This window comes from Marmota flaviventris, chromosome X (genome assembly GCF_047511675.1).
Source record: "Marmota flaviventris isolate mMarFla1 chromosome X, mMarFla1.hap1, whole genome shotgun sequence".
Taxonomy (NCBI): domain Eukaryota; kingdom Metazoa; phylum Chordata; class Mammalia; order Rodentia; family Sciuridae; genus Marmota; species Marmota flaviventris.
In genome coordinates, this window is record NC_092518.1 from 122,489,867 (window position 1) to 122,497,256 (window position 7,390).

The following is a 7,390-nucleotide window of genomic DNA, read 5'->3' on the forward strand; positions in this document are numbered from 1 at the left end:
GTTAAACTCAGTGTGGTTCCACAAAGCAGAAGTAGAACTCATGAGCGAATGGTTACACAAGGACAAATTTTGGACTTTAAATAAAGAAATTTCTAACAGCTAGTGTATCCAAGATGCAGTGGATGACTAGACTAGATCCTTCCAAAGTCCCTTTCCAATGCTGCACATTTATGATTGTGTGATCTAAATGTTGCGAATGATGTGCTATGGAGAGAATTTGTTTCTGGGTAGATAGCTATGAAATACTAAAGTCATTTAGGCACCCAAGCTAGGTGGCCTTGTCTATTTTTCTATTAGATTCTGGGTGAAAATATATTCTGTCAATCTTTGAGATTAATAGTTCTATTTTCTACTTACTATTTTTGAGAAAATTCTATTACTAAAGTAATTTGTGAGAAAAAAGAAAACTAACTTTTGAATATCCTTTTCTTGAGGTTATCAACATATACCTTCCATAAGTCCTTCACTTCCGAGCCTTGAGAGGTTTCTAATGTTATGTCTTTAAAATACGGGCAGGTAAATATTGTGACTAATGTGATTCCTAGATTGGACAATGTACTTCCAGTAAGAGTATAATCTGACTAGATGAAAGCAGTTGCCATAATCAGTTTCTGTGTTTGCATTTCTGTAATCATATCTTTTGTGCGATATTGCACTTGAAAAAAATTATAAAGTTAAAATAATTACATATTTTATTTAACAATTCAAAAGCATTGGAAAATTAAATGATTCAACAATAAATATTTAGAGTGCACACTGCTCCAAGCAGTATGCAGACACTGTGGATACTGTGGGAGACACAGCATGGTCTTTACACTTGTGCAGCTTTTAGTTAAATGGAGAGGACATTTAAACTAGCAATCACAGCTTGGAAATGAATGCTATGTTGAGAGGGGGAGCACAGAAAAGGGTGCTTAATCTATTCTGGGCTTGGAAAGATGTGGAATGGGAGCAACATGGATTATTAAACACATTTCTATATCAGCTGAAATATGACATTTCTCATTTAATATGTGAACATGGTATTTCTCCTGGGCTTGTTTGGCCTCAGATCTCTCCCACGCTCTTCTCCTGTTCTGCCCTATTCTACATACAGGCTGACCCCTGCAGGCTCCAATTGCTAGACTACCCAGTATGTTGTGGCCATCTTGGTTCAGCCAACAGACAGAGCAACAAAAGATTAGAACCCAGAAGGATAGAGCATCCAGACTTTTTCTCTTTCTCTTTCTCTTTCTTTTGTACCAGATGACTTTTCCTTCAATGGCTAAATATTCTTCGTAGCTCCAGCACCATCAGATTAGCCCACTGTGGCCCTCCAACCTGTGGAACTTAATACCTAGTTCCCACTAACACTCTTTCCTCTGTCCCTCCATCCTATAGGTGGGAGTGATTTCCTTATGTTGAAAATTGGGTTTCCCAACTCTCCCATTTGGCTTCTGCATCACTTGCATAACTAATTCCCTGCATTAAATTCCACATGTATCGAATATTTTCTATGGTTTCTTTTTTTCTGGACAATCCCTCTTTATTAATATTTATTTTTTTTTGTTTTAGGCGGACACAATATCTTTATTTTATATTTATGTGACACTGAGGATCGAATCCAGTGCCTCATACATGGTAGGTGAGTGCCCTACGTCTGAGTCACATCCTCAGTCCACAATCCCCCCCTTTTTTAAAAAAAATTGTAGTTGTAGATGGACAGCATGCCTTTATTTATTTGCTTAATTTTTGTATGTGGTTTGAAGGATCAAACCCAATGCCTCACACGTACTCTGCCACTGAGCCCCAGCCCCAGCCCCAATCCCTTTTACATGCAGCCTATAATATTGACTGATTTTTCTAGTATTAGACTCCTTCACATTCCTGGGATAAACTAATTTATTATCAGATGTTAAATATGTTTTTTTCTAAGAGAGAGAGAGAGAGAGAGAGAATATTTTTAATATTTATTTTTTAGTTCTCGGTGGACACAACATCTTTGTTTGTATGTGGTGCTGAGGATCGAATCCGGGCCGCATGCATGCCAGGCGAGCGCGCTACCGCTTGAGCCACATCCCCAGCCCCAGATGTTAAATATGTTTAAGTCTCTTCTATAATTAATTAAAAAAAAAACAGCAAACAGAATACCACTGGATCTTGAAACTGCCACATACATCTCATTGTCTTATAGTTTACTCAAAAATAATTTTACTCTTCCTAGCATATATATATATATATATATATATATATATATATAGATATATATGTATATATATACATACATATATACGTATATATGTATACACATATATATAACATAAAAATATATATTCTAATAAATATATTAGCATAATTATATATATATATTATAATAAAATAATTTTATACTGTACTCTTATTTATATATAAATTCAAATAGTACAAGTTATAGTGTGGTATATTTAACTTGTAAAAACATGAGGCAATATACTTAAATCCATATAATACTACCAGTGTGAAGCAACCCAAGTGCTACTAAGAGGGAAATGTACAATCTTAGGTATATTAGAAAACCATATTTAGGAATCAAGGCTATCCAAGAAGCTGGAGAATTAATAGTACATTAAACCTAAAGTAGCAGAAGGTAGGAAGTAATGAAATTAAATGTAGAATTAATAAAATAGAAAATGATAGACCAAATAACAAAAGTTAGCTATTTGACAGGGCTGGGAGCTAAGGCTCAGCAGTAATGCACTTGCCTGGCATGGGTGAGGCATGGAGTTTGATTCTTAGCACCATTTATAAATAAATAAAATAAAGGTCTATCAGCAACTAAAAAAAATTTTAAAAGTTAGCTATTTGAAAATACTTACAAAATGTACAATTTGCGGGCTGGAGTTGTAGCTCAGTGATAGGATGGTTGCCTCGCATGTGTGAGGCATTGGGTTTGATTCTCACCACCACATACAAATAAATAAAGGTCCCTCAAGAACTAAAAAAAATGTTTTTAAAAATGGACATTTTGCAAATATGATAAATTACTAAAGAAAACAGCACAAATAAACAATATATGCTAAATAAAATTCTACAAAATATAGACATAGAAAAGACTTAAATGTTGTAAGAGAATATAATAAATGTATTTCATCTTTCCTTCAGGATAACGAAATGATGGGCAAGTAAATATTTCTACTTATAGCATTATTTCAGTTAACAAACTAAGAGGAGATGAAAAGAATTACCACAGGTCACAGTGGCATGCGCCTGTAATCCCAGAGGCTTGGGAAGCTGAGGCAGGAGGATCCCAAGTTCAAAGCCAGCCTCAGCAAAAGTGAGGCCCTAAGCAACTCAGTGAGACCCTGTCTCTGAATAAAATACAAAATAGGGCTGGGGGTGTGGTTCAGTGGCTGAGTGCCCCTGAGTTCAATCCCCAGTATTCCCCCCCACCAAAAAAAGAAAAGAAAAAGAAAAAAAAGCAACAGAATCATCACTCTGTTAATGGGTTAATGGATAATGGTGATGATCAACAATATCTGCCAACATCAGCACAAAGGAAGACAACCAGACCTTCTGTGCCTTCAAATGAAAGTACACAGCATCACCTATAAATGATTTTGAAAAATAAGATTACAAAAAATCTGACCAAGCTTCAAGCTCTTTCAATTTAAATAAATATAGGGATCTGAAGATCATGTAAAGGATACCAAAGTGTTGCAATCAGTAAAATCTAGACTATGGGAGACAGAACAAAGACCTATGCTTTTTTGTTTTGTCCATTTGTTTTTGTTTTGGTACGAGGGATTCAACCCAGCAGCACTTAAACACTGAGCCACATCCCCAGCCTTTTTTATATTTTATTTAGAGACAGGGTCTTGCTAAGTTGCTTAGGGCCTCACTAAGTTGCTGATGTTGGTCTTGAATTTGCAATCCTCCTGCCTCAGCCTTCTGAGCCACTGGGATTACAGGTGTGTGCTAAGGTGCCCAGCTGTGGTTTTTTTAAATTAATGAACAATACAAATTAATTGCCAGGGAAAAAAGGGGGGATATAGGGAGGACCCATAGCTTGCAAATGACTTAGAAGGGACTGGGGTTGTGGCTCAGAGGTAGAGTGCTTGCCTAGCACATGTGAGGCACTGGTTTCAATCCTCAGCACCACACAAAAATAAATAAAGATACTGTGTACATCTACAACTAAAAAAGTTTTTAAAAAAGAATTCATATTGAAATACTCAGAGAAGAAATGGTGTTATGTCTTAGATTTGCTTCACATTATTCCAGTAGCAGAGATAAGGGTGGGTGATATCTATGATTGTTGATGCATAGTGGCAGGTATATTGGATCATTATGCTGTTTCCTCTACTGGTTCTGGTTTGAGAACTTCCATAATGATAAAAGTTATTATAACTATCATGCCTTTAAATTTCAAATCCTAAGTAAAATGGACCACTTTTGGAGTAAAAATGACCAAGCCAGTTCATAAAGAAATAGACTAGTTTTTCTTGATTAAATAAAGTAGATGAGAACACCACCATTACCACCACCCTCAGCCACCATGAAAAGAACTAAGCCAAGCTCACTTACATGGCAGGAAATAATGCTAAATAGATGAATAACAGAATATTAAAACAGCCATGAATTAAATGAACAAATAAACTATGTCTGAGGAATGAAAACATGATTTAACATTAGAAAACACTTTCTACTGTAATTCTGTAACAAATTAGAAGAATGTATTAATTTTCTAGGACTGCTACAATAAAGTACTACAGACTGAGTAGTTTAAGAAGTAGAAGTTTATTTCCTCAGTTCTGGAAGCTTGAAGTCCAACATGAAGGTATCAGAAGGGTTGGTTTCTTCAGAGGCCTCTTTATTTGGCTATAGATGGCTGTCTTCTCTCTGCATATTCACAGTCTTCCTTCTCTGTGTGTATGTGTGCTAATCCATTTTCATTGGTCATATTGGATTAAGGCCTATCCATACGAAATCATTTGACCTTGCCATACCTCTTTACAGGCCCTGTCTCCAGTTAGAATCATGTTCTCAGGTACTGGAGGTTAGGGTTTCAACATATGAATATGGGAGAACACAATTTAGTCCATAACAAGAAAAAAATATTTGATTGCATCAATGCGTAGAGAAGAAAACCTTTGAAAGAAATTCAACACTAGTTCCAGGTAAATTTTCTAGCAAACTTAGAAGGAAATTTTCATTTCTTAAAATCTACAGCAAACATACTTAAATGTGTATGTGTTATTTGTGGGTGTTCCCTTTTCAATTTCTTTCACCAGTGTATTGAATTTTCATCTAGTAGGTTTTCCACTTTATCAGTTATTATTTATTCCTAGGTATTTATTTTTTGTAGCTTTGGTGAATAGAAGTGCTCTCATTGTTTCTTTCTCAAGAACTTTGTTATTGGTGGCTAAAAGTACTACTAACTTCTGTATGTTGATTTTGTCCTGAAACTTCACTGAATGTGTTTCATTTCTAATAGTCTTCTGGTGGAGTCTTTAGATTTTTCTAAATATAGAACCATGTCATCTGCAAACAGGCATAATTTGACTTTCTCCTTTCTTATTCGTATGCTTTCATTTCCTTCTCTTTTCTGACTGCTCTGGCTAAAACTTCCAGTACTGTATCAAATAAAAGCTGTGTAAGTGGACATTCTTATCTTGTTCCAGATCTTGGAGGATATGTTTTCAGGTTTCCCTACTCAGTAGGATGTTGGATGCAGGTTTGTCATATTCAGCCTTTATTATGTTGAGTTATGATCCTTCCATATTTAGCTTGTTCAAGATTTTTATCATGGAAGGAGGTTGAATTTTATTGAATGCTTTTTCTGCATCAATTGAGATAATCACATGATTTTTATCCATTTTATTCTGTTGAGGTGATGTATTATGTTTATTGATTTGTGTATGTGGAACAATCCTTGCATCCCTGAGATAAATCCCACTTGATCACAGTGAATGATTATGTAATATGCTGTTAGGTTCAATTTGCTAGTATTTTTTTTTCCATCTGTAGATACTATCTTAGAGAAGAAAAACACTCATTGCATTAACATTATGGGTTGGAGTTTCTTATGTGATTCCCAAATCCATCTATGATTTTTTTGTTTTGATACAATTTATAGCCATGGTAAGAAGACTATCACAGACAGGCCTGGTTCAAGTGTGGTCTTTAGTTTCAGTAAGTCTATCCGTCATGTAGTTGGCTGCCACTGCTAAATCTATTGCTTGCAGAAGCCTCAGAGCTACGGGTTTGCGGAGTAGAATGCTCACCATTTAAGCTTTTTCCACATACAGGACATGTGTCATGTAGTTCTACCCATGGTACAGTACAACTGCTGTGGAAGAAGTGGTTGCTATAACTACTGGACTTCTTTTTCAATTGTGTGATCTTCTTGGCATACTAGACATTCTAAACCCACACCAACTTTTACTCAGTTACTATCACTGTTAGAAGAGATGAAATTATTTTTTCCTCATTGACTAGGGGAGACCCTATGTTTTCCAGTTGTCCTAAAAGCTGAATTACAATGGCATCAAACACTATTTGACCCCAAGCACAGTTCCCAGGGTTGAAGTGCAGTATCCTGCTCCAATAAAAAGTGTATGGGAATCCAAGAATTGTAGAATTTGCAAAAATCGTGCAAGCATCTGTTTTATTTCCTCAATAACTAGAGATCTGTCAGGATGAGTATTTCTTTGAGATCTATAACTCTGAGTCATTGGCAGCCTTGAAGGCTGACTTTGTCCCAAAAAGTCAGTGTGAGTTTGGTGACCCTTCTCATTAGCTTTGTTATCTCGGTCCAGTAGATTGCTACTTAGAAATGATCTAAACTCTTGGAAAAACATCATGTGATCCAAATGGCCTCAAAGCTCTGTGAAATGTGTTGATTTGCTATTTTTTATCCAGCTGCTACCACCACCTGAAAAAAACAGTAATTTGGGGCTGAAGTTGCCCTTGCAAAAGTGGCTTAAAAACCCATGTGTGGCTACAGCGGCACCCATGTCTGCCCAAGTCACTGAACCCTCCACCAATTTTCTCTCTGCCATAGCTGTGTGAGAGAGTGGCCAGCCAGTCCCTGACCAGGTCACCACCTTCCCACTGCTACCTCCTTGGTGCATCCTACAGCTCCAATGTCCATAGGACCCAGAGCGGTGGCATCCTAGGCAGGGACCCAGCTGCCCACTTTCTAGCACCTAAGAGAAGTAGGAAAAAGAGTCCCTAAATTTCCTAGAGACTTTATTTATACCTATGTTCATCAAGGATATTGCTCTGCAGTTTTCTTTGTTATTGTATCTATAACAGAATAGTTTGGCTCTTGTAGAATGAGGTTGGAATAGTTCCAAGAGAAATGATGTTAGTTCTTCCTTAAATGTTTGGTCAAAAATCTGAAAATAAATCTACCATATGATCCAAGTGT

General features: G+C 36.4%; 1 pseudogene; it reads right to left on the reverse strand.

Moving 5' to 3' along the window:
- Positions 1-6,156: 6,156 nt before the first annotated feature.
- On the reverse strand, positions 6,157-7,091 carry LOC114096643 (E3 ubiquitin-protein ligase RNF115 pseudogene; annotated as a pseudogene).
- Between the last annotated feature and the right edge of the window lie 299 nt (positions 7,092-7,390).